We start from the raw sequence: 22,660 nt of genomic DNA, 5'->3' as shown, positions 1-22,660 counted from the left end.
CAGGGATCAGGGCTGGACTTTGTGTTCCTCAGGGACAATGGTTCTGATGGGTCAGGTTATTGACAGCAATGCTGATAACTTTCCCATGTTCATTTCTGTTTTTCTGTTTTTGTTATTTGGCCACACTTGGCAATTGTCAAGCTTACTGGTGGGATGCAGGGCATCTATCCAGGTCAGTCAAGAGCATGGGAAAGCCCCCCCCACACACACATGGGAAAGCTGTACTATCGATAAGCTTCCTGTGAATAGTTCCTTACACTGCTAAATGAATCTACTTCTTGTACGACCACAGGGGCCCATGGGGGTGCTGTGGACTCAACCGGGTCAGCACCTATATGGCAGGTGTTCTATTGTACCTGGCCTGCAACTACATTTGTTATTATTTGTTTTCAGTTTTGATTGTGTTAGGGGCCTACACTCAGCAGTGCTCAGGGATCACACTGGCTGTATATTCAGGAATTTCTTGTGGCAGTGCTCTTGGCCCATATGGTTGCTAGGGATCAAACCTCTCTCTGTGTGTCACCAGGTGCCGGCCCTGCTGGACTATCACTCTGAGCATGAGTTCATTTTGTTTTTAGGGACTCACTTCATCAGTTGCTGTTGCATTTCAGTGCTTGGAGTCACTCCCTGTGCTCTTTGGGGGGCTTCAGCATAACAATTTCTGACTGAAATTAAAACTTGGGAATTCTGTGACTAACAACTACCAATTTGGGGCATATCAGAAGTGGAGTTTCTTTGCAAGCTATTTTTGGAATTATCTTGATTTTGTTTGGGACACATGGGGTTGGCTTGTCACCATTATCATTTCTCTATGGGGACAGGGGTTTCTGGGGTGAAGCCTGTGGTGATCTCCTGGCTTGAAGGAGGAGCCCTGAGGCTGGGGAGAAGAGGCATGTGTGCAGGTAAGTGTCTGAGGACCCTCCATGGCTTGGGCCCTGGGAAGTGTGTGTATGACTGAATTTATGTGAGTCACCCTGCTGACCCTGGAGGCCTCAGGCTCCTGGATTCAGGTGTCTGTTCCTGTTCACAATGCCCTTAATTTCACAAACTGCTTGTCATAGACAGATCCTGTTCTTTCCTTTCTTGGGTTTGATATCATTTTCCCTTACCTGTAAGGTATGTAGAATATTCATGGATTCAGAGCCATTGGCCCCCTGTCTGTGTTTCACCGGTCTGTTGTACAGCCTGCATTAATAGTGTGCCCTTTCAGGGGAATCAAGTTACCACTCTATTCTTTCTTTCATTCTTATCTTTGCCCTCTTATCATTAGCATGTTCTGTCAGTATATTAAATTTATTTTTGGCTTTGGGCCTCGGAATTTTCAGTGTTTATTCCTGGCAGTTTTCAGAGGTTAGTTTTGGAGGTATTCAGGGATCTGACCCTATCAGCTTCATGTGAGGGAAGTGCCCTTCCTGCTATTCTATCTAATACATAAGATATATCTTTTGTGGGGCTGGGGCAATAATACAGCAGGTAGGGTGCTTGCCTTGCACGTGGCCAACCCGGGTTCAATTCCCAGCATCCCATATGGTCCCCTGAGCACCAACAGGATCACTTCCTAAGTGCAGATCCTGGAGTAACCCCTGTCAGTCGCCAGGTGTGATCCAAATAGCAAAAAAATAAGAATTAAAAAAGAAGTGTCTTTTGCTTTTCTGTTTACATAGTGAATGCATGAGCCTATGAAAAATTGCTGATTTGAGACGGAAAGCTGATACAGCAGGAAGGGTATTTGTCTTGTACATGGCAGATTTCGGTTGAAACCCTGACATCTCATATGTTCCCAGGCATCAGCAGGTCTGGTTAAGAAACAAAACCCAAAACGCTCCTTCATGGATTCTCAAGCTGCTCCCAGCATTCCCCACAATGGATGTCATTCAAATACTTTCCATTACTGATTCTTTTTTTTAATTCTTGTTGGATAACACCAAGCAATGATCCTCGATCATTCACTCAGGAATTACCGCTGGCAGTGCTTGGGGAAGTATATGGGATTCTAAGAATTGAACCTGGGTTTGTCTTATGCAAGGCAAATGCCCTAACCACAGTGCTATCACTCCAGCCCCAACACTACTAACTCTTACATTGTGTTTTATGTTTGATTTCAGAAAGGAAATCACAGCTTCAGGTGTTTTCACTGCAACATTTTTATTTGGGAATTGAGTCACCATAAACGAGGGAGTTGGTAAGATTCACATGTTGAATATATATATTATTTTGGCAGGATAGTTCCTTGGAACTAGAATGTGACTTGAAAGTGGAGGTCTGGCCACTGCAGGGTGGAACTTTGTAGCCTACTGCTGTGAGTAGAGGGTCCTTAGTTTTACTGGGTGCTAAAATCAGTCCTTTTAAATTCCAAGGACATTATTATTGTTGCTGTTATTATTATTATTATTATTATTATTATTATTATTATTATTATTATTTCTTGCTTTTTCATTCACTCACAGTGATGCTGATTAGTTACTTCAGGCTCAGCACTGGAAAGTGCTTATGGCACCATCTGGGATGCCAGAATTCAAAGTGGATCCACCATATGCAGTGGAAATGGCCTCCCCACTGTTCTAGAATTCTTACCCCAATTCCTACTACCTTTAATTTCGAAGAAATATTGTGATTTTTCACTTGATTGAAAGTAGGCACGTGAGTTAATTGTTTAAAATAATTGGTTTGTTGCCACGAGTGATAAGAGGATTGGGGCGGACTTGCCTTCCACAGGATGGAAACCTGGGCTCTATTCCCAGCACTGTTCCCTGGGACCCACCATCAGTGATCCGTGGCACCGCTTGGTGTGGTCCACCTCAAAATAAATACAAACTACAAACCAAAAAAGTACAAAAAACCTCATTGATTCTGGAGAGGATTTATTTGTGGTGAAATGTTTACAGAAGCCCCCATGGTCCATCTGGAAGTGTAGGGTTTCAGCCTTGCCTTAACACACGCATCAGGGGCTCCACACTGTGCGACAATCCAACCCAGACTCTGGTGTATTTAATTTTGTTGGAAACTACTGCTTTGAATTTCTGCAGACAGTCTTATTTCCATTTTATGCCTGCATCGAGTTGAAATAATTTAAACAAATTAATGATGCTACAGCCTTCAATTAAGTGCAACCACTATGTGGAAACATTGGGTCATCCCATAGAACATCCATGCACCTGTCAGAAATTGCATTCCTAGTGGTGGAAATGTTGGCCTCAGTTTCTATTGACAGGGAGACTATGAAGGAATGGAACAGTCATTGGAATCCTCTTTTGCTTTGTACAGGGAAGCAGCCAGCCCCAGTGGAATGTATCTGATCCTACACTCTATGATAATGTCTCAGAGTCAGCAATCACGGCCTCTGCCCCATGGGGATCCCGAGACAGGCCTAATGTCTTCTGAGGGTGATCAGAATGGAGAGAGCGACCTCACTGTTAAGAATCTTTTCACCTGGAAAAATCTCCACACAGTCTGTTCTCCTCAGTTTCTGGACACAAAACCCTCAAAGGCCGCAGCCCCAGGACGGTGGGAGAGGAGCACCGTTTATAGTGAGTCCCACATGCTGACATTCGCATATGGAAAGTCACCATGTATTTACCCCGTCCAAGAATAATGTTCCCTTTGAAACCCCCAGTAGAGAGAATCCCCAGGATTGTAACCAGGGAGAACAAACTGTGATGCAGGTGTCATCGAAGTGTGTCAGTGCAAAGATTCCAAACTGGAGAGAAACCGTTTATGTATATGGTTTGTGGGAAAGCTTTCAATTCCCTCTCAAAATGTATTATACATCATAGAGTTCACACTGCAGATAAACCTCATGCTTGTGAGCAATGTAGAGAAGCCATTACCTTGTCCTCACAACTTGGTGTCTTTAGGGAAATTCATACAGGAATGAATACTTATGTCAGGACTGGGAAGGTCTAAACATGCTCCTCTGATCTTTTTCATCACAGAAAGAGTCATCCTGGAGAGAAACCATATATATGTCATATGTCAGGACTGTGGAAAGGTCTTTGCTTATCACTCAAGCCTTTCTGTGCACAAGGATAATCACACTGGAGAGAAACAGTGATTCTGTAAAAATGTGGAAAGGCCTTCACTTGATTGGCAGCCCTTAAAGGGCACATAGATACTAATACTGGAGAGAAGGCTTATATATGTCAGGAGTGGGGGAAGAACTTTAGCAGATCCTCAGTGCTTTTTGTATGTAGGAGAATTCATGCTGGTGAGAAACCTTATAAATGTAAGGCATGTGGAAAGGTCTTCAGTGATTTATGAGCCCTTAACAGACATATGACTACTCATACTGTAGAGAAGCCCTTTGTATGTCAGGAGTGTGGGAAGACCTTTAGCAGATCCACATATCGTACTGTCCATAGTAGAAATCCCAGCCTTATGTATGTCAGGCGTGTGGGAAGGCCAGCTGTCCTCCTATCTTACAGTACATAGGAGAATTCACAATGGAGAGAAGCCTCATAATTGTAAAGTTTGTGGAAGGGCCTTCACTCAGCAGTCAGTCTTTACTCAGCATATGAGAAGTCATACTGGAGAGATGCCTTATTAGTGTCAGGAATGTGGGAAGGCCTTTAGCTCACTCTCAGTGCTCACTGTACATAGGAGAACTCATTTGGGAGAGAAGCCTTTTTTTTTTTGTATGTCAGGAGTGTGGGTAGACCTTTCTCGAATACTAAGCTGACTAGACATAACAGAATGCACACTGTCGAGAAACCTTAGAAATGTAAGGCATGTAGAAAGGCCTTCATTTGATCATCTGCCCTTAAAACATATATGGGTACTCACAGTGCAGAGAAGCCTTATGTATGTCAGGAGTCTGGGAAGGCCTGATATACATAAGGCATAATACAGAAGTAGTATAGCCTTGGTACTTACGTATACTCAGAGGAGAATTCACACATGAGAGAAACCATATTAGTGTAAGGACTGTGAGACAGCCTTCATCAGCACAAGCGATTTCATACTAGAGAGAAATTGAGTGTGAGAAATGTGGAAAGCGTATTATTTCTCATGCCGTTGTAGTCATAGGAACTTTACTGGAGAGAAGCTGTATGTTTCCCTTTTTTTCCCCTATTTTAAAAATTTTAGTTCTGAGTTTCTGTGAGTTCTTTTGTGTGGGTGTATGTTGTGCAACCTGGAAAATGGGGATATCCCCCACAAATTTTGCAGAGATGTGATTCGGATCAAGTAGAGTCATGGCTGTGAAATTATTTTGTAAGTTATAAAGTGAGAGCCTGACAAGCTACCCGTGGAGTACTTGATATACCAAAAATAGTAACAATGATGGTGCTTATTCCACTGACTCTGAAAAAGCTACCAATACGCCATCATCCTACACTGGCATGCGACAGGGACGAATGGAGACGTTACTGGTGCCCACTCGAGCAAATTGATGAACAACAGGATGACATTGATACTGTGAAGTTATAAAATGCCATTTGAATATTAGGCATCAGATGTGGCATATAAATGTAAGGCAGTATTTCTGGCTTTAATCTTGATTTTAAACTAGGCTTTTTAGTATAAAGTAGTAGATTATGGTAATGTAATTTGGGGGAGAAATGAAGTATTAATAAAGTTCTGGGGAAAGGGTTCTGATAACTGTTAGTTCATAGAAAACAATAAGATTTGCAGTGTATCTGGGTCTTTTGTATTTGGGGTATTTAAGTGGGTAATCCCGTCTGGTCACTTTGTCTCCTGACGTCTTCTTGCTGTGTTCTGGCCTCCTCTTACCACTTCATCAGTCCTATCTTCGCCTCCAGGCAGTGACCTTCACATTGCAGCCATTTTTTTCATTCATTATTAGTGGGCTTATATGTTGGGCCTTTCATTAGATTGGACTGTGTAAAATCATCATATTGGTTGGTTAAAAACAGTCATTTTAGCTTACTCAGATCAATACAATTGATATTCAATAAAGTGTTGCTAATACCCTAATTGGGTCAATAATCCAAGCAGGGTGCTTTGCTTTCTAGCTCATTGGATCATGGGTTTTTATCATTTTTTATGCTTTGAATCCCTTATCAGAATAAGAGTTTTTGGTGCTTGAAATACATATCTACAAATAATGCCAATTATACTGAAATACAGTTATCAAAATGAAAAGAATCCGAACTTGTCCCATAGTAATATGTGCTTTTAAAATTAATACATGAAACAGCAAGATCATTGAATTAAAACTTGGGAATAGTTACTTTGTTTTTTAATGATAGCTGCTTGAAACTCTTTTTTGCACTGTGCACAGGTTATGATCAGTATGGAGTGGCCTCTGATGATCACTTAGAAATATGGAATGCTGAGAAAGAGCTGTCTCGACCTGATGCTAGCCTTTGGTAGCTGAATGATGACTGGGGAGAGTTACCACATCCTGATTTAGATAGGAAGGCTGTGAGCAGAGGTGATGTAAGTGGCAAATTTAAGATACTGGAAACTTGAAAGCGGTGATAAATGTGAGTAATGTCAGTAACATCTCTGTAATATGAGTAAAACTATTGTGATATGATGTAAAGTCAAGGTAGAGATAATGCTAATACTGTTGTTGTGCTTTGTTGCCTATCTTCTTTTTTGGGGGTCACCTGGTGTTGCTCAGGGGTTACTCCTGGCTTTACACTCAGAAATCACTCCTGGTGGTACTCAGGGATCATATGGGATGACCGGAATCAAACCCAAGTCATTTGCGTGCAAGGCAAATGCCCTACCCGCTGTACTATTGCTGGGGCCCAAGGCAATCTTGTTCATATCTAGGGCAGTAGTCTTACATTTCAAAGACTTTGCACGTTAGAGGGCCGTAAATCATCTTACAAGTGTTGCAAAGATATCTACATTTGTTGACGTCTGTTAGGCTTGATCCAACCCCTTGGCAGTATTAAAGTGTTAAGGGTGTATACTCCCAGACCTGAGGGCTAGAATCTGTCCAGTCAGACCTTGTTTGCCTACCAGCGTTTAAGAAATTTAACACAACCTTTTTATATAATTTTGCTTGGAGATTCCAAATATAAATTTACATATAGATGTGGAACCTTTTTTCTGTGTGTGTAGGGGTGCACAGCTGGAGATGCTCAGGAGTTACTCCTGGCTCTATACTCAGGAAATACTTCTAGCAGTGAACTCCAGACCATGTGGGATGCTGGGGATCAAACCTTAGTTGGCTGTGGACAAGGCAAGGTCCTACCCGTTGTACTATCTCTTCAGCCCCAGACATCGATACTTTCATAAGAGAATTTCATTGAAGTTTTCTGTAGTTACTAAAAATTGAAATTTAAAAAGGACTTTGTGAAAATGACTCATTAAAACTGGCTATGTTTGTTAAAAAGTTTGCTAGTGTTTACATGGGAAGATCATGGGCAAACAATACACTGAGTACTCCAGCGGTTCAGAGAAAGAAGGCCGCCATGTGGATGGGCTGGCAGGGTGAGCTGGGCCTTGAGGAGGGATTCAGTGGATAGACACGAGTGCGGGAGAAGGCATTTGCAGCAGGTAGAAGGTGTAGGAACTTCGGGTATGCTCCTGGGAGTATATGTTCCTTAAGAGAGTGCTGCTTGAGTTTGGAGATGTGGTACGGCAGGTAGGGTACTTGCCTTGCAAGAGGCTGGTCTGAGTTCAATACCATGCACACATATGGACCCTGGAGCCCCACCAGGAGTCGTTTCTGAGCACAGATCCAGGATTATGCACAGAGTGTTGTCGACCATAATCTAAATACAAACAAACCAAAACAATAGAAAAGAGATTGCTTCTTATTTTGTTTTGGCTTTTTCGGTCACATTCAGTGATGCTCAGCGGTCACTCATATCTCTGCACTCATGAATTACTACTGACGGTACTTGAGGGATCACATGGGTTGCAGGAATCAAACCTGGACTGCTCACCTGCAAAGCAAACACCTTACCCACTGTTCTATCACTGTGGCCAAAGAGATTGCTTCTTAAGCTCCCAAACATGCATAGAGTTTCAATAAACAGAACCATAAAAAGTGGTCAACATTGGTAACTAATCATCAGTGCAAATTCTTTGTTCTTTCGTGCCTATAATATAATTATTTTCCTAATGTATACTGACTTCTGCCTTCCTCCACCCCTCTCAGAGAGCCTGGCAATCTACTGAGCGTTTCTCGCCCGAATGGCAGAACCTGGCAAGCTACATGTGGCATATTTGATATGCCAAAAACAGTAACAACAAATCTCACAGTGGAGATGTTACTGGTGCCCATTCGAGCAAATCGATGAACAACGGGATGACAGTGCTAAAGTGCTACTTTTTTCTTGCACTTCGGTGATGCTCAGGGGACCATTTGGAATTCTGAGGTGTGAACCCAGATTGCCCGTATGCAAGCAAGTGCCCAGTCCACTGTACTACCCCTCTTGCCCCATCCTCTGGATTGGAAAATGTGTTTCTGAAACTGTCTCCTGTGTTTTCCCTTATAGGCAGGAGCCCAGTGGTTGGGCTTTTTCCAAAGACTGTGTTCTTCCATCCTTTTCCCCTTCCCAGTGTCTGTCCAGCTCTCTGGGCTGCTGCTAGGCCAGTTCCTCTCTGCATCTCCAGGGCTGTCTTCAGAGTCACTGCTCTCACCTCATCTTGATTAATTCCCCAGAGTCACATGCCTTGTACCTACCTGTGTGTTTTACCTTCAATCAACCCACCCACATTTTTTCCGAGGGACTGTGATAGCACTGGTTCAATGTTTGATTGACCAGCACAGGATCAGGGGTCTTCTCCTTCCCCCTCAGCTCCCCACTCTGTGGCCCACGGACCTATCAGCTGCTTCTCCACTCCTTCATTTAATCCGTTCCCCTTGCACCACCAATTCAGCCTTTAAGGCCCCTGTCAGAAGTGGAAGTGATGTGACATAGGTCCCTTCAGGAGTTCTTTCTGTTGTAGCTGTGGTTCCTTGGCTTGGGCTGCCATTGGTCTCATGGGTAGAGAGCAATTCCCGCCTGGCGGCAGGAAGGCTGTTAAGGTAGAGTTTGTGGCAGGACCAGAGCGCCCTCCCGTGAGTGCTCTGTGCCTCCTGGTCTCTGCACTGTGAGGGGTGGGGCCCTGCCAGCTTGGGGTGGTACGGTTGCGCTTGTTTTTCACTGGTTCCAGACATCCAGGTGGTTTCTGAGGTGAGGCTTTGGGCGGTATAGTGGGGGCTATGCCAGGGTACAGGGTTCGTGGTTTTGAGTGACTGATCATGGGGCTCCCCTTGGCCAGGATCGACTCCAGATCTGGAACTGGTCTGAGGTGGGTGGGTGCGGGGCTGAGGGTCCTGCAGAGGGCAGGGCTTAACTCTCTAGAACCTGCCAGCACCGGACTGTGCTCGGCCCTGTCCGGAGCCCTTGGCCCTGGCATCACGAGTGTGGAACCTTCAGACTCACTTCTACGGGCAGGGCTGTCTGCAGCAGGAGACCCAGTTGTCCTCTGTCCTTTGATTGACTGCCACACCATTGATGGGGTGGGGCCACCCATGTCCTGGTCCCTGCAGGAGGTGGGGTTTGAAAGTGACACTTTTTCATTATTGTTTTGGTTGGGCTTGTGTACCATATCAGGAGATGCTCAGGGTTTACATTAGGCTCTGCACTCGGGAATTCTGCTGATGGTACTCGGGGTCTACATGGGATGCTGGGGATTGATCTGGGTTGGCTGCATGAAACTCACATTCCCTACCCGCTTTACTGTCTCTCCTTCCAAGCTTTGTATTTTCCCCTAGGTCAAGAATTTCTTCTTTCTAAGGTTTAGTTGCAAAGCACCTCACACATGTAATGCCTCCCTGACCAGAATACCACAGCTGTTGTGGTGAGTAATGGGGCTAAAGTTTTGGGGTTTCTTTAAAGAGAAATACTTGATTTCAAGGGTTGTTGGTGGTGTTGGGGAAGCTTTGCTCAGGGTCACTCCTGATGTGGTGGAAATGATTCACTTAGAAAGTTCCAGAGCAAGTACAGCAAGTAGGGTTCTTGCCTTGGAATCGGCCAACCCAGGTTCAATTTAGGTCTGGTATTCCATATAGTCCTTGAGCCACACTAGGGCTGAGCCCTGATCCCAGAGCTGCCAAAACCCCTGAGCACTGCCAGTTGCCATCCAAAATGGAAACATGCACACACAGACATTCACAGGGGATGTGAGAGCAATGGAAGAAGAGTACTAGAATTCAAGAGAAAATATGGATTTCTGTATTCTAGGAAAAAAAAAACAGAAAAGAGGGCTTAAGGACCCGCTTTAAATGTGTCACTCTAGAGTTTGTCTTTATACATGAGTGTTGGATATTAACCCTGTACCCACTGTCCTGTTTCTCCATCCTGATGCTTTGTTTTCTTTCATATGTGTTTTGTGCCGCAGTCGAGATGCTCATATTTTAATCTTAGCTCTGTGCTCCAGATTCACCCCTGAGTGTCATCAGGATCCAGGGTGTGCAGTCCTTGTATGCAACCGGGCTACTGCAATGACTCTTGACCCAGGACATATGTTTCCCCTATTTTGTACTTTCCACTCTGGAGAATGTCGCCTGCTCAGTGACATATTCTCGCGTTCACTCGCTGCAGTGTGCTGAATTCTGAGGATGTGCCTGTCCCAAGAAGCAAACTATCTCTGGGGCCGGAGAGGTATTGGGTCAAGTCACTTTTACTGGCCTCAGGAAGGATTTGAGGTGGCCCTGAAACAGGAGTTCCGAGTCCTACAGGCCCGTGTGTTCTCACACAGCTTTGAGTCAGTTGCTGTACATTGTGTGTCCCTTTCTTATCCCTAGAACGTAGAACAGGGACTGTGGGATGTGGCATTAGTGGGGTGTGGTATATAGTGTTTTGGTCAAACCCAGTGTTGCTATTTTTGGTCCTGCTGAGTCTGTGCTCAGGCGTTAACCTCCTCTGCTGTGCTCATTGCATTTATCCTTGGGGTGGCTGCAGGCAAGTCCATAATCTGCAGGAACCTTCTGGTATATTGTCATTGTAGTAGATCTGGCTTCATGTGAGGGATACTTGGGCTCATCAGCCCGAAATGTGGGTGGAGGCTGGTACCTCCCGATTGGAGTGGGCAAGGGAGTGAGGCCCTGAGCTCCTCTGGGGTGCCGGGGTGTCTCATCCTCAAGCCCCATTGTATGGGGTGGGATGACATCACTCCTCTCGCCTGTGTCTGTCTGTTTAGGACACGGTGACCTTCCCTGACATGGCCGTGAGTTTGACCCCGGAGGAATGAACAGGAGTCAGAACATTAAGTGTGTGCAGGTTACAGGTGAGCCCCAACCTGCTGGAGTGTCTCCCCAGTCCCTAGCTTTATGTCTTATGAGTCCAACTTAATTTTTGTGCTTTGTTTCATTTGTGGCACAGCTGGCAATGCACATGGGTGACTCCTAGATATACTCTCAGGAATCACTGCTGGTTCAATACCCCTCATCCAATATGGTCCCCAGGCACAATCAGGAGTATTTCCTCAGTCCAAAGCCACAAATAAGCCCTATATATTGCTGTGTGTGACCCAACACAAACCAAATACATTTACTTCTCTTTCCACACTTCACTTGAGTGCTTTGCTTCTGTTCTTGGTATTGTTTTGGGGACACACTCAGCATTTTCATTTTATTTGTAATTTTTAAATTCCATTCATTTAATTTTTGGCTTTTGGGTCACACTCTGTGGTGTTCAGGGGTTACTCCTGACTCTTCCCTCAAGAATTTCTCCTGGCAGTGCTCAGGACCATATGAAATGCTGGGATTGGGACCCTGGTGATTTGTGTGCAAGGCAAATGCCCTGCCCGCTATGCTGTCATTCCAACCTCTAAGATCATTTATGTCTTAGAGTCTCACCCCCTTAGGCACTGCTTTTCTCCGTGTTTGGGGTCACTTCCACTGAACTTGGGAGACCATGTGACACCCGGCATCAACCCAAGGTTCCCACATGCTCCCAGATTAGGAGCACGTTACTAATTCCTGTGCACTGTCACCCTGCCTCCATTGGACTCTTTTACAGAGTTTTAAAATTTGTTTTGGGCCAAACCAGCAAGACTCAGGGATTGCTCCTGGGCTCTCCTCTGAGGAATCATGCCTGGCTGGTGGGGGACAGTGTGAGGTTGTCAGGGATCGAACCTGGATTGACATGGACAAGATCATTGTTCCACCTGATGTACAATATCCCTAACCTCCTATCTTCCCCTTTGTTTCTAGTTTAATATAAATTGGGGGGTTGCCGTCTTTGTCCTTGATTGGGTGCTTGTGTTTACTCCTGACTCTGCATCAGAGTGAACTCAGGGCCCTCCAGTTGCTGCTATCCTGGACTCAGGTTCCAGCAGTCATTGTCATTGTTCATGTGGATAAAGGACAAAGTCTGGACTCTTCTTGAAAAGCTGACTGTGAAGGCCGATTTTGTGCAGGACATAAGACCTCCAGTGAGAGCCCTTGCCTCTCCATCTCTACACTGTGAGTGGCAGCGCTGTACCAGTTTGGAGGGTGCTTTCACACTTATTTTTCAATTGCGGGATGCCATGGGCATTGTTCCAGGACTCAGGGGTTGCGGATGTGAGTGCATGATCCTAGGGTCCCCTTTGACCACCATCACCTCCAGCTCTGGGAGGAGGTGGCGGCGGGGGAGTGCAGGGCCAAGTACAGGGCCTGCGGGCCTTGGGTTTGCTGGAACTGCCAGGAACGAGGGGGCGTGGCTTTCCCAACCCTTCCAGGACAAGACTGCGTTGGTCCCTGTCTAGAACCTTTGGCCACGACATCGCTACTGTAGATCCGCCAGTTTACTTAGAGGATTGGAGTGATATCAAAGCACTTAGAGCCTTTGATTTTCACGTTTCAGACCAAGGTTCCATCCCATGAGAACGACCAGAAATGATTCCTGAGTGCAGAGCCAGGAATAACCACTTAGAATCATCTGTGTGGCTTCCCAAAAAATAGAAGGCAGATTTACCCTGAGGGGCAGGCCGGCAGCTCCCCAAAATCAAGGGGACCGTCCTGCTGTCGGTGATAAATTAGCTACGATGATGTCTGGGGCATCCTGAAGGCGTGGTCGTCAAGGTGCTTAGGGTTTGCAATGAAAATTCACTTTTGGGGCTATTTTTGGTGTTTTTGAAGTGCAAGGGGGTCTGTCCATGCCTGTAGATGCTCAGGGCTTACTCCTGTCCCTGTGCTCAGGTACTATTCCTGACGGTGCTCTGGGTCTCCATAAGGGATGCCAAGGATTGATCAGGGTGAGCAAGGCAACAGCCTACCGCTTTACTGTCTGGTTCCAATGTTGGTGTTTTTGTACATCAGGGATTTCTGTTCTCACACCAAGTTGCAAAGCCTCCCACACTTCTCATCTCGCCCTGATCAGGCGACCCAGGGTATTGGGGTGAGTACTGTGGATAAAGGTTGTTTTTTTTTTGAAGTACGTCAGGCCTTGGGTTTTTGGGTCATGCTCAGGATGGGGGGCTTGGTGGTCCCAACCCTCCCAGAAAGGTTGCACTGCTCCCTGACCAGATTCTTTGGCTGGATATCACAAGTGTAAAACATATAAACTCTGATCAGCAGGGCCACACCCCTAAAGCATTAGATTTAGTTATCACTTGTCTTTTCATTGGTTGACATGGTGGGTGTGGCCACCTGAGAGATGGATGGGGTTCAATATAAAACTCATTTTTTATTATCATATTTTTGTTTTGATTTCTGTACCACATTGAAAATGCTCAGGTCTTCCTCCTTGCTCTGTGCTCAGGATTTTCTGTGTGTGGACTTACTGGACCCTAAGGGGCACCAAGGATTACCTGGTTGACAGTGCAAGCAGCTTCTTACCCACTTTACTGTCTCTTCCTCCAACCTCTTTTCTTTTTTTCCCCAGTCAAGAATATCTCCTTCAGGGGCCGTACTGATAGTACAGTGGGTCGGGCGTTTTTCATGCACGTGGAAAATCCAGGTTCGATCCCTGGTATCCCATATGATCCGCTGAGCAACTGCAGGAGTAATTTCTGAGTTCAGAGCCAGGAGGAAACCCTGAGCATAGCCAGGTGTGACTGAAAAAGTGAAAAAGTAATATGTAGGAATATTTGCTTCTTAAAGTCACGGAGCAAAGCACCGCCCTCATTTCATCTCTCCGTTAGCTGGCTACACACAATGTTGTTTTGAGTAGTGCTGGTAAAGTAAGATATTGGAAAGAAGATATTAATTTTTGATACGGGTTGGGGGTGAATAGAAGCTTTGCCTAGGGCTCACTCCTGGTGTGCTGGAAATAATTTATTTAGAAAGGGCCAGAATACAGCAAGTAGGTACTTGCCTTGAAAGTGACCAACCAAAGTTCTATCTATGGCATCTCATCTGGTCCGCGAACGCCACCAGGACTACCTCATCTCAGAGTAGGAATAATCCCTGAACACTGTTGGTTATTGCCCCAAAACCAAACACACAGAGAGGATGTGAGAGTAGAGAACAAAGAGTAAGTATTCAGGATAAAACATGGGCTTCTGCATAATATAAGTCCAAACACACTGAATTTAAGGATCCACTGTTCAATTCTTTAAGTGTTTTACTGTAGAAATTGTGTTTTTTTTTTGCTTTTTGGGCCACACCTGGCGATGCACAGGGGTTACTCCTGGCTCTGCACTCAGGAATTACCCCTGGGATGCTGGGATTCGAACCTGGGTCGGCCGCGTGCAAGGCAAACGCCCTACCCGCTGTGCTATTCCTCCAGCCCCTGTAGAAATTGTCTTTGCGCATGAATTTATTTTTGGGTTTCTTTTCTTTGTTAGTTACCTTTTCTGTTGCAGTATTTGGGGGCCACACCATGCAGTGTTCATAGCTAACTCCTGGCTCTAAGCACAGGGATCATTTCTCCCAAGGGTCAGGAGCCCATCTCGGGGGCTCAGGTATCAAGCCGGTGTCAGCCAAGAGCAAGGAGAGCACCTTCTCTACTGTATCACCACCACCCTGGCCCCAAATATAATACTCATCTTTAAAAAGCAGTCTCACTCCAGATGATCCAGCTCTGAGACACAGTTCACATCCTGGTGTATAGTAAACACCTGGATATTAGGATAATTTTCTTATCCACATACTGTTTGTGTGGTTTTCAAATATATTCCTGTAGAACAGAAGTGAATGCTGGATGCAGGCCCATGCAGATATGTCTGTTGGGTTTAGGGCATTCCAGGGTGAATGCTGCAGTGTTCTGGCTGGAAGGAAGAGCCCTAAGACCAGGGAACAGAGGCGTGTGTGCTGGTGAGTTGTGTAAGTTCACAAAATAAAAGGGTGAGCTGCGGTGGCAATGGTGTGGTCTCTCACCCACCACATGCTTTCTGCAGCCATGAGCTGCCTCCCCCACCCTGGCCTGCAGCCGCCACCTGAAGACGCATGAAGGAAGGAACAGGGTCACAAGGCGGGTTGGTGATCATTTGCCCTTTATTTCATTCTCACAACTCACCTGTTCCAGTCTCAAGAAGCTCCTCATTTGAGTCTCACGCTGGCCCTCACACCCATTTCCTCCTGCCCTCAATTCTAGTCTTTCCACACTCCATCTTGCAGCCTAGGTCTTATCCGTTGTGTATTTGATATGCCAAAAACAGTAACAATGAGTCTCACAAGGAGATGTTACTGGTGCCAACTCGAGCAAATGAATAAGCAACGGGATGATAGTGATGGCAGTGATCTAATTAAAGGGCTATTAAATAGTTAAGAATTAGTATTTGATGGGGGAGAGAGAGAAGAAGGGGGGTGAGAACACATAGGGTAAGGGACTTGCCTTACATGTGACCAAGCCTGGTTCTATTCCAGTCTATGAATTCCAGAGCCCTGCCAGGAGTGACCCCTCAACAAATCCTGGTGTGGCCCAGCCCCTTTCCCCTGACAAAATTAATTCAAATTTTAAATGCAGACCAGAAAGTACCTGCTTAGGAACATTTGGAGCCTGGCCCTTTAAAACTTTGGCCGGAAGTGCAGGTGACTGTCTCGGAGTCCCAGTCTTTTTCTGGGGTCTAGGCAGGGCGGCATTTCCGGTAGGCCGCCATTTTTGGAGCACAAGGAGCCAGGTCGGAGCGGGAAGAGTGTGCCAGCAGAGTCGGTCCGTTATGTGCCTGGGGACAGCCCCCACCCGGGTCGCCCAGACGTCTTGCCGAGAGGTACGTCTTGGCTAGGAATTGATGTTTAGGAAACGGGGGTTTCCCAGAGAGACCCTTGGAAGGGCACATGGGCGGGGTCTGTCGGGACGGGCTCCATCCCGGCTGGCCGCCAGGGGGCACCCCGAGCTCTGCCCCTCCCCACCCTGAAGGGGACCTGGGTGGGCTGAGGGGGTGCCTGGTCCCCGGGAGACAGAGTTTGAATGGAGAAGCGTGTCTCTGAACTTAGGAACAACGGGAACAGCCAGAGTTCGGGCCCCTCGGGGGTGTCGGGCTGTGGGGCCCACGCCCTCCCCACCAACGTTCCCCCCAACCCCACCCAAGGGAAAGTGTCCCCGGGTCTGGGGGCCGCGTGCAGCCACCACCGTGTGGGCGCCAGTGCCGGGACACTTGCTGCGCCTGTGGCAGCCACAGTGGCGGGGTGGGGTTTTCCAGGACTGTCCCAGGCGGGCCCTTTGTGGCCCCTTCCATTCCTGAGGTTTACTGACCTCCGCCCTCGGTGCAGAGGGGGCCCAACTTCACGTCCTTGGGGCTCAAAAGAATCTGGGGACGCATTTTGATTTTCACATGGTTTAACACATTCAGTACATTGTGGGGTGCCCGGGGAGATGCGGAGCACAGAGTGGCGGTGGGGGACGCATCAGGGTGGGTTCACTTCTCCTACCTCTGCACTCAGGCATCACTCCTCGCAGTGCTCAGGAACCTTTTGGGATGCCGAGTTGGACCTTGCAAAAGAAGCACCTTACCACTTACTGTATCTACAGCCCCTTTGTGCAGGAAATTGTGAATTATTATTTCAATTGTAATTTTGGGGCCACTGCACACAATTCTCAGGGCTCACTCTTGGATCTGAGCTCAGGCATCATTCCTGGAAGTGCTGGCGGAAGCCTTTGGGCTTTAGAAATTGAATCCAACTTAGCTGCTTAAAAGAAAAGCGCCGCATCAACTGTCCTATCCCTGGTATCCTCTACCAATTTATTTGGTCCCAGAAAAAAATTGCTGCTTCACCTGCCAACCCTTTGAGCACCATCCCGTCCCCACCGTCCATCTCTCCCAGACCAGGGTGCCCCCTGCTCTTCGGGTGAGTACTTGCAGAAAGGGGGTTTCCAGGCACCAACTGCCACAGGTTTTAAATGTCTCACTCCACGGGTCTGTGCAGTGGTACAGCCACGAGGCCATTTATCTTGCTCTTGGTTGACCAGGGTTCAATCCCGCCAGCACACAGGGTCCCCTGTGTTGTCCTCTCCATCTTTGTCCCACAAGTATAAAAACTGAAAATAAATAAAGGGCAGGAGTCATAGTACAACAGTTCGGACATTTCATTTCCATTTGGCAGAACTGGGTTTTATCCCTGCACCATAGGGTCCTCTGAACATTGCCAGAAGTCAAACAGAAATAAAAAATGTTTCTCAAAAATTAATAAGGAGCTAGAGTTTTCTGAATGGAGGTATGGTATTTTGTATTTTTTTATTTTGTATTTGTATGGTATTGTATTTTGTTGACCCGCATTTTATTGGTTGCTCTGAGCACGTGTGACCCAAACCACAAAGCTCCCACCCCTCAATGAAAAGGTCTCACTCCATTATTATAGAATGTGTCTTGACACTTGATCATTCTTTGGGGGGTTGGAGTTATCACAACTATTTTTGTTGGTGGTGGTGGTAGTTTTGCCGTTTTTGCTACAGACTTGAGATGGTCAGGGACTCTGCCCCTCTGTCCATGTGTCTCTGGATGCAGGGCAGCCATGTCGTATCCCCAATGTTAAAACAGTGTCTCTGCCCTCTGGGCTCCTCTCTCTGAGTCTATCTCACTACTCAGGGAGCAGATGGGCTGGGCCCTGAGGCCACACCTGACAGTGCTTGGGAGCTGCTTGCTGCTCATTGTTTGAGCTACCGTTTAACAATGGATACCAGGGAAGGTCCCAGGGCTTCCAGATAGCCAGCATCTGACCTAGCCTGGTGTACTCTTTCATTCCTGCCTTCCTTGGAAGTTGGTAATGTAAACAGTCGGATTATAATCAACCAGAATCTGTCGGGAGGAAAAGAAAGAGGTGTAGTCTCTAAGCAAACTTCTGTGCTATCATCATGAAGCTTTTATTTTTTAATTTTTTAGGAAATATTTTATATTTTATTATTATTTTTATTATCTTCTTTTTATTTATTTTTTAAAATTTGTTTTATTGAATCACCATGTGGAAAGTTACAAAGTTCTCATGCTTATGTCTCAGTTATACAATGCTCAAACACCCGTCCTTTCACCAGTGTTCATATTACACCACGAAAAACCCCAGTATTCCTCCCACCCCCAACTCCCAACCCTCCCACCCCCACCTGCATAAGTGATAAATTTCACTTCATTTTCTCATTACCTTGATTGCATTCCATGTTTCAACACAAAACTCAATATTGTTGTTGGAGTTTCAACACAGAACTCACTATTCTTGTTGGGGTTTATCCCCGAAACATTACATCTGGAGGTGCTCAGAGGACCATATGGACCATATGGAATACCTGGCATTGAACCAGGGTCAGCCACATGTAAGGGAAACACCTTACCTGCTTTTCTATTGCTCTGGGTCCAATAAGTTCTTTGCTTTTGGTCTCACCCCATTAGGCACTGAGCTATTTCACTGTGTGGGTTAACTTCTAATGATTCTTGGGAGTTTTAAGCATGACTGACTTGGTCCTGGGTATTGTATCTCTAATAGACGCCAATCTGGGCATATAGAAAATGGAGATTTTTATATTCCTTTATTCTTTTTCTTTGGATCACACCTGGCAATGCCAAGGGGTAACTCCTGGCTCTGAACTCAGAAATTACCCCTGGCGGTGATCAGAATACCATATGGGATGCTGAGAATCGAACCCAGGACTGCTGTTTGCAAGGCAAAGGCCCTACCCACTGTGCTATCACTCCAGCCTTTTTCAATCCTTTTCTGTATTTTCTTGTAACTAATCTGAGAATTCATTTCCTTGGGGTCAGGTTATTCTGGCATGAAGCCTTTGTTAGACTCTCAGACCTTTTGAATCACAGGGAAACTCATCCTGTAAAAAACCTTATATATGTGAGAATACTCTATCCTTAGCCTTACTGCGCATATGAAAAAGTATTCTGGTGAGAAACCTTATATGTGTTAGGAATGTGGGAAGGCCTTCTTTCGCACCTCCAGTCTTCATCAGGATAGAACATTTCATACTGGAGAGAAACCTTTTCTATATTAGGAACGTGAGAAGGTGTTTGGTCTTTCCTCAAGTCTTTGTAGTCATAGGAAAATACATACTGGAGAGAAACCTTATCTTTGTACAGAATTTGGAAATGTCGTCTCTCAATCTGGGGATCTTAGTAAACAGTGGAGAGAAACTTCATCAGTGTCTGCTATGTGGGAAGGCCTTCACTCTACCCTTAGCCCTCTCTATGCTCATGAGGATTTATAGTGGAGAGAAGCCTTGTCTATGTCAGGAGTGTGGGAAGGCCTTCATTCATTCTCTGCCTTTACTAAGCACAAGAAAATGCATAATGGAGAGAAACCTCTTTTTAGGAATTAGTCAGAAGGCCTTTTCTCAGTCTCTAAAGGTTACTAAGCACTGGAAAATTCATTGTGGAGAGAATCCTCAAGCTGTCAGACATTTGGGAAAACCATCAGTCTGTCCTTACAACTTACTCGGCATATGCAAGTTCAGTGTGGAGAGAAACGTCATCGATGTCAAACATGTGGGAAGTCCTTCACTCTGTACTCAGGATTTACTGTGCATCTGAGGATTCACACTGGAGGGAAGCCTTATCTATGTAGGGAACTCTGAAAGGCCGTTATTCAATCTTCATCCCTTACTAGACATGAAAATCCATAGCACTGTGAAATGTTATGAATGTCAGGAATGTGGGAAGGCCTTTGTGTTCCACTCGGGCCTTAGGAGACAATGTTAAATTCATACTGGATGACTGATGCCCTAACCCCAAGTAAGAACAGGCCCCTTCAGTAATACATGGTTGGTTTGTATAAGGAGGTGGAGGTACCCCAATGTGGAGGCAAAAAGGAGATAATCCTGGTAATGTGGGAGACCCTTCCCATGACGTCAGCACATAAGGGAAAGGTGCTTTCTTGTAATCACTCGGGTGCAGCGATGTCAGTGTCCCAGCATTTGGACTTGATGAGTCTGTTAACTTGTAAATAATGGGTCTTGGTGATAGAAGCCAGGAAAAAGTTGATTAAATTAGAATTAAATAAACAGGTACCAAAGCCTCCCCTCACTTCAGGCTGTCAAGACTCACCACTGTCTCATTCTTTGTTCAGACTCTGGCCTGGTACACACGCTCTGGTTTGGTTTGGGGGGATTAATGACACAGATTAACCATGATGCTGCAGCAAAACCTTTGAAATTAGAATAACAGACAAACCCCCATTCTTCAGGCCCTCCTGTACGATGTTCTCGGGAAAGTCACTGAGCTGTGCTCAGGACATCATCCTGCCTCTGAGGTCAGCAGTCCATGGTTGGGGGGGACTCAGGGAAACTTATGTGGTCCTGGGATTGTTGTGACGTCAGCTGTATGCAGGGAAGCACCTGACCTGCTACAGCAACTCTGCACTCTCTACATTCAGGTTTTCATTAGATTTAGAAAACCATTAAGGAAAAAATTTCAGAAAGTATCAAGTAAGAAAAATGGCCTTGGCAAGTTTCTTTAATAGGGTGGATAGAGACACTTTACATGGACTTTACTGTGCATAGAAAGACATTTGCCGGTTTTGAGATGATCCAGAGGCCCCTGAATCAGATGTTTTACAAATGGTGAGAATGTGAGAGATTCGCCAACATCCACCCCGTATCAGTAGGAAATTCCACTTAAGTGTGATTACTAGTAATAAAGGGTCAACCTGGGTTCCACTGAACTCAATTCAGCAGTAGCGGGGGGAGAAAAAGAAAGGTCAAACTTTTGTTTGGAAAATGTAAAGTTCCAACAATCTAATATTCACCAGAATGGTAAACACCATTGAGATCTGTCCAAAATGCCAAGCAAGGACACAAAATGATCAGTCCGCTTTACTGCCTGTTAGCTTCATGTATGCCTTCATTCTGGGCTTGGTCCACATGATACGTTTTATTTGTTTAATTCTATATTTTCGTTTGGTGGCACACCTGGCAGTTCTTAAGAGTCACTCAAGGTGGTGCCCGGACCCCATTTGGGATGCCAGTGATGGAACTCACTTCAACCAAGTTCATAGCAGGTGGCAGCGCACTGTACTCTCTCTCTGTGTTTCAAATTTTGTTCTGAAACTGTCTCTTGGTTTTTTCTTGTAGACAAGAGTCCACTACTCATGTGTTATCAAGGGGTAGCGTGTTGACTGGACAGTGCTCTCTGATGTTCTTACCAGCCTTTGCCCCTGTTCCAGTGTCTCTCCAGCTCTCTGGGCTGCTGCGTGGCCAGTTTCCTCTATACATCTTCAGATATGGCTTGGGGGTCACTGATTTCACCCCATCTTGATTGATGACTTCCCCAGAAACTCATTGTCTGTGGAAGTCGATGTGGAGGTCTCGTTCTGTTCAGCAGGGCGAACCCTTCGTAGGGCGCAGCCGAAAGAACAGACGCAGAGCCCGGAGGAGAGAGAAAAGGCATTTATTCTATGGCAGTTACAGTATTTTATACCTCCCTGTTTGGAGGAGGTGGTTCCAGGACCCCCAACAGAAATGCAGGGTGTGGCACGGGATTTAGCTAGTAATAAACAAATGCTGATAGGATAAGATCAGTAAGATTAGGAGTGGCAACCTTTGCTAGGTGTGGCATGGGGTTAGCTAGTGATTAAACAAATAGTGACAGGATAAGATCAGTAAGGTAAAATGGCTCCCTACATCTCCCCCTGTTTTGTTTTAAATTAAATGTGGTCAGGGCAGGCATTGTCCGGTATCCCTTGTGACATAAAGACTCCATTTTTGCAGGGAGAGGAAGGATGATCGGGTCTATGCAGGGGGCTCCTCATAGGCCCCATCAATCCTTGGTTTTGGAGTAACCTCTAAGCTATACCGGAATACCTCGCAGGGAGCCGGGCCGGGGTATCAGCCCTCCCTTGCAGTGCTTTGCCTGGCAACCTGATCCACAAGAATAAATCCTTGGGAGCCCGGCATCCTCAAGGTAAAGAACTGGGGGAAGATGAGGTCCTACAAATCAAGCCAAAGATCCTTAAACACTCGAAAATCTCATTTGTTACTCTAAGATATTAACCCAGCCCTGGACCCAAAGTAGCACTTGCTGTAGAGTGTCCAATTGTTGCTCAACATCATGGTTGACAGTAGCCTGCATTGTCCCAAGGTGGTAAGAGTCATTTTGTCATGTTTAGACGAAGTTGTGTGTCTGGACCGAGGCTTGAAGAACTATTCCTGCAACAGCATCAGTGGTGGTTACAGCAATGAGTCCAGGATAGCTGCGATCAGAGGCCCAAGGAATTGTCAGGAGTGCCGGAGCAGTTGTGTCAGGTCTTCAGTCAGGAGCCCTTTATCGGGGGAGTGTTGCCATTCTCTGGTCAGGTTCACTGGTAACCATATGCGATCTGGCCCTTAATAAAATTATACTGTGGGGAGAATCTTGGATTGACAGGTAAATAATGCACAATCACCAGAAAAGAAAA

The 22,660-nt window shown here is 45.9% G+C and overlaps 1 long non-coding RNA gene across 1 annotated transcript; it reads left to right on the top strand.

Moving 5' to 3' along the window:
- The first annotated feature begins 817 nt into the window (after positions 1-817).
- Positions 818-3,322, top strand: LOC129400054 (uncharacterized). Its single transcript, XR_008627397.1, has 3 exons — positions 818-902; positions 2,106-2,182; positions 3,265-3,322. It is a non-coding gene; the product is annotated as an uncharacterized LOC129400054 (long non-coding RNA).
- The last annotated feature ends 19,338 nt before the right edge of the window (positions 3,323-22,660 follow it).

The sequence above is a fragment of the Sorex araneus genome, chromosome X (assembly GCF_027595985.1).
Source record: "Sorex araneus isolate mSorAra2 chromosome X, mSorAra2.pri, whole genome shotgun sequence".
Lineage (NCBI taxonomy): Eukaryota > Metazoa > Chordata > Mammalia > Eulipotyphla > Soricidae > Sorex > Sorex araneus.
The sequence above is the reverse complement of the archived record's forward strand: the minus strand, read 5'-3'. Positions and strand labels throughout refer to the sequence as shown.